The sequence below is a fragment of the Cyprinodon tularosa genome, unplaced genomic scaffold, assembly GCF_016077235.1.
Source record: "Cyprinodon tularosa strain WSP-4 unplaced genomic scaffold, ASM1607723v1 ctg853, whole genome shotgun sequence".
Classification (NCBI taxonomy): domain Eukaryota; kingdom Metazoa; phylum Chordata; class Actinopteri; order Cyprinodontiformes; family Cyprinodontidae; genus Cyprinodon; species Cyprinodon tularosa.
In genome coordinates this window covers 22454-28182 of record NW_024039622.1, presented here as the reverse complement: position 1 = coordinate 28182, position 5729 = coordinate 22454, and positions in this window count along the sequence as shown.

Below are 5729 nucleotides of genomic sequence, written 5' to 3'. Positions count from 1 at the left end.
TCAGCAGACTAAAAGGCTCTTCTTTTTGGCCTTACGTTTGTTTTTTTAAAGTTTTAATGAGGCTGTGTCTTTACAGTATATTAAAACCTGCCTTAAACTTTATTAATATTTCACTGTTTTGTCTCTGTTGCTTTAAACTATGATTTAGATTAAATGTTAGATATTTAATACACATTTCTACTTCAAATTCACTCATCATGTGTACTTTGTTAGATCTAAAGTCAGTTCTAAAATCATTGCAGTGTTGTCAAAATCCACAACATCATGTATTTTCAAATTAGGAAAGACATTTTCTCCCTCCAGTGATTCTAATTTCTATTATTTATTTTTCGGGGTTATTATTAGTAAGAAATATAGTAACTGAGTTTATACCTCAGTTGCTGCTCATTGTGTAAAAGCAATACCAAATATGGAATGTGTTTTATATCAGATGTCAGCATCTGTGGTAAATTGTTCCATTGTCTATAATTCTGTTTCCCAGCTGATTCCCTAAGGTCTGGTCACCTGACTTAACTCACCTGCACATTAATGAAAACGTTCCGATGAATTGAGAGAACATAGCTGGATTACTCCCATCCTATCCAGTTTAACCAATCCACATCAATGACAGGATCAGCGGTACCACCAAGCTGGTTATAAACTAGCTAACTCAACCCAGCTTTGACTGCAGCTTTTAGATGCATCCCTGTTCTACAGCTGAATCAAATGACTGAATTAACTTTTCAAAATGCCATTAAGTTTGTAAAGACCTCGTAACAAACCATTCATCTGGTTAAGCTGTGTTGGAGCAGGTATGCATCTAAAACATGCAGGACAGTAGATCTTTAGGACCAGAGCTGGAGACCACTGGTGTAGAAGATCAGTGGTCTGACAGCAGGACAGAACTGGACTGAAACACATCATGATGGTGGAACAGAACTCTATCCATGGTGCTGATGTCCTGCAGAGGCTGCACCTCCATCCTGGAGCCTCCATCATCCCTCCTTTATGATCTAAACCAGGAGTCACCAACATGGTGACCGTGGGCACCAAGGGGCCTCTCATGGACCACAATGGGGTGCCCTCAGACTTGTAAAAAAAGAACAATTTAACAAGTTTGAAATTTTCTTCTCTTTTCTTTCTCTCCTTTCAGTCATAGCTATTGACAAATTTATAGATCCTTTCAAAATGACAATGTCTAAAATATAATTAGAACTTAAAAGAAACAATAAAAATGTTTATAATGTATAATGAAGTTTAGGTGAACACTGACCCTTGCTGTGCATGGATTAGTATTGTTGGCCCTTCCTATAACTCAGTACCCTTGAAGTGGCCCTCAGCCTTAAAAAGGTTGGCGACCCCTGATCTAAACCTTCTCATCATAAAGAGTTCAATGATGCAGCAAACACTCTGATGTCTGCTTTATTCTCAGCTGCACAAACAATCAGACTGAATCCTAACAAACCATAGAGGAGGAACAGTGTGTGAGGCCCTCTAGTGGATGCTGTGGAGTATTGCAGGTTCTTGTACAGAGTTCTGGTGTTTCCTGTCACTGTGGGCCTCACAGCACAGTAGTACACAGCAGAGTCTGTCACTGCAGCAGAGGAGATCAGCAGGTCCATGTGGGCTTCAGTTTTTCTTACTCTACCAGAGAGTCTAGGAACAGGATCCTTCTGCATTTCTTCTAAACCCGTATTGAAGGTGAGGAACTCTGGATGTTTTCCTGGATATTGTCGATACCAGAAGAAATAATCAGCTGCATTCTTTGTGTAATTGCAGGACAGAGTAACAGAGCTGCCTTCTGAACTGGACTCTCTATTTTTGACTGGAGTAACTTTTTGACAGCTGATTCCTGAAGGAAGAGAAAATGGGAAATTATTTACTTACAAAACGTTTGAAGGTTATTACCACTTTAAATGTTCGTGATTAATATTTTCTACACAGAAAGATAAATCTGACCTGTTAGAAAGGAGGCAATGAGGAGAGGAAGTCCATAATATTCCATGTTAATCAGTTAATGTTTGTGCTGAAATGTGCTGGATGTGGAAGTCTGTGTTTCTTCTAGTTCAGCAACAGCCACTGCATGAAAAGTGGGATTTTCGTCAATATACGGCACTGTAGATTGTCGTGGAACTTCAGGTTAGCGGCAGTATACGGCAATTTGCAGGCTTCGTCGAAAACTCCCGTAAATTGTCAGAAATTGACGTGGAATTTCTTAGGCAGTGTTCCCCCCATGCCTCCCCCCCATGGAATTCTAGGGGAGGCTTTAACATGTAAATGAACATGCTGTGAGCTATACAAATGCAAACCAGGGTTGCAGGGGGGGTTTTACCCCCCCCTGCAACCCTGGGTAAGAAAATCTCTGATACAAAGAGATCAGGTATAGCCTCTTACATTTTAGCTTGAATTGATTTATTTAATTAAAGTATAGAGACCAAAACAGATCTTTAGCTGACAGAGCAATACATTTAGAGCAGTAATTTTTTTTTTTTTTTTTTGCATTTAAGATAAAAAATAAAATGTTGTCTGTCAATATGCTCAATTCACAATTACTTAAGTGGAAAAGTTTCAAGAAATGATTCTGAGATGATTCACTTTATAACATGGCGCATTATCCTGTTGGAAGTAGCCATCAGAAGATTGGTACACTGTGGTCATAAGGACATAGGTCAGCATGCTAAATTGGTTTTAAGTGGCCCAAAGTGTGGCAATAAATATCCCCCAAATAGATGGTAGAAATAGATCAGGCTCAGTATAGCCTAATTATAGACTCTTACATTTTAGCTTGAATTGATTTATTTAATTAAAGTACGCTAGATTACTGTGTATGCAAATGTTATGTAAAAAAAATACACAAAATAATTTACTTCAAAAATTAGTTTTAATCAGAATCAGTTGGCTGTAATGGTTAATTTTTTTTTTTAGATTTCCACTTTTTTTTTTTTTTGTTATTGAATATATAAGAAAACAATAACAATCTCAAATAACAAGTCAATAACAAATATTTCAATACAAGAAGAAATATCACAACTCCTGCTTTTGAAAAATAAAATTAAATGCACAGGCTGGAACAAAGTATAAAATAAAATAAATAAAAATAAATAAAATAATAATAGTAGTTAAAGTAAATTAATCAGTGGGGACTACCAACTGAAATTCTTCAATTAACTCAAACAATTTAATTGCATTTAAATTCTGCATCTTTCTCAGACATCTTTTGAAAAGGGAAAGTTCATTTTTGAGAGCAGAGATTGGGAGGGAGCATTTTGCATAGCGACATTTATGGATATAATACTTTGTTACAATTATTAGAATATTGATTAAAAATTCCAAATTTTTTTTTCTTTAATGGATAAACCGAATTGAATGTTTTGCCAGGAAATAAAATCTAAATTTATTGTTTTAGTTTTTGGGAATATATACAAACTATGCTCTAATTTCTAGATACCAATCTGTTTTTACTATAATTTAATTTGACAAACCGGGTCTTCTCTACATTCTTTTTTCTGTTTGGTGCGATTGCAATAGCGGGTCTTGATCTGGACGGACCGGAGGGGAGCAAAAAATAGCTCAGCTCCGTATTTTGACAGTGAAGGACGGAGAAGACGTACGTGGGCGGTGACGAGCGGAGGATGTGGAACAGCTCTCATTGATTTACATGACAGACAAGTAATACAGATAGTAGGATGGACATTTTATTAGAAATAAATCATACACTGTTCAGAATACGAAACATGGGGCTGATAGTTACATTTGTGTGGGTTCCAGCACATATTGGGGCGGAAGGAAACGAGAGGGCAGATAAAATGGCAAAAAGGGCAATTAAACATTCTATTAGTTTTATAGTTAAAATAAGTAAATCAGAAGGAAAGAGTATTATTAAAGAGAAACTTATGGAAATTTGGCAAAAAAGGTGGGATGAAGATAAAACAGGAAGATGGTTTTATAAAATTCAGAAGATGGTAGGAGAAAGAAGAAATGGAGGAAGAAATAGAAAGGATGAAAGAGTGATAACAAGGTTAAGATTTGGTCATACAGGACTTAATCATACACTTTTTAAAATACAAAAACATAAAACGGGCAAATGTGATTTCTGTGATAAATATGAAACCATAGAACATGTTATATTAGAATGTCATAAATATGAAAAAGAGAGAAGATATATGAGAAGAGAGTTTGAAGACATTAAGGAGAAGGTTAATTTATTAGATATACTGAGGAAAAATTTAGGGAGTAAACACATACAAATAATTATTCGATTTCTAAAGAAAACGAAATTATTCCATAGAATTTAATTATAGTAAGTGTGTTTGTGAGTGAAGGAATGATATACAAAGCTGTGCACAAATATGTTTATATTTTTAAGTGTGAATGTTTGAATGTATGTTTAGAAGAAGTTAGGGTAGAATGTATCAGGATCAATATTTAAACCATCACGAACCACACTCCATACCAGTAAGTGGCGGTAATGCTACTAACAGTTTGTTGCCAACCGCCATAAAACTCGACAAGAAGAAGAAGAAGACAGACAAGTACTCCGTACGTGAGCGGGGCGGAGCGCTGACGGAGTATGTGGAATCTGGGGGTAAAGGAGGACAAATACACGTCCGGCTGGGTGCAGCGCCGGACGCCGGACAGTGCAATGAAAATCCGAACTGTCCGCCCTAAAGCCGGACATCTGGCCACCCTATCGAGCAACTTTGCGGGATATATACGAACTCGAGGAAGAGAAGACGGGTGCACAACGCCACGCTAGCGGTAAATATGTTCGATTACTGGTAGCTATGCTAAAAGCAGCCTAGCTTAGCTAGGCAAGCTAAAGACAGCCTAGCCTAGCTAGGTAAGCTAAAAGCAGCCTAGCCTAAAGCTTTACTAAAGTGTATTTTTTGTGATTCACAGGAAGCATTATGCCGTCTTAACAACTCGGAGACTAATTGCAGGCGCTATGAACCGGAGCAGGGGTAAGGTTTAAAGAATATGCTTTCATTCTGCGGTAAAAGGACATGGATACGGATGGATACCGACCATAGCTGTACTTTTTTTTTTTCACAGACTACAGTCGCCTCACAATGAGGCGGTGACCTCCTATTTGCTCGGATTTGCACGATGTTGATAAAGACGACATTGTGTGTAAGTGACTTGTTTTAATGTTTTCTCCTTCCTTGTTACTGTGACTTGCGTTTGATTTTTTTTATTTTTTTATTCATACCACTCTCATTTAATTGTTTTCCAGCTGCCTGTAAGACGTATTATGAGACGGTATGCAGGAGCTTCAGATACACGCTGCTAGCCAGCACGCTGCGTGCGGAGGCCGCCAGGCTATCTGCTCGGAGTCGGGCCAGACGAAAGAGGGTAAGACTTTATTTGGTGACTATTTTTCAGGTGCATTGATAGATGTGTTGTGTCCATATGCAGTGCGCTGATTCATGTTTTTTTTTTTCAGCTGCTGAAGGCGAGGCAGAGTGTGCTGGCAGATGAGGAAGTGGAACTCTGTAAGTCCGCCACCGTCGACCTCATGTCCGACGAAGAAGATGGCGTCGTCGGCGGTGTCTCTGGATGGATTGTACGGTCGCCGCCATTTCGTAGGCCGGATCTCACTGAACTCTGTGTTAAGCTGCAGTCCCGGTTAGAAGCGATGTCGAAGTACAAGGCCACGCACAGTAGGCGTCTGCACATCGGACCTGCCTCGGAGGGAATGCTGCCAGTTACCTCCAACCCCGAGGAAGCAAACGGACCGTTCACGGAGTTGT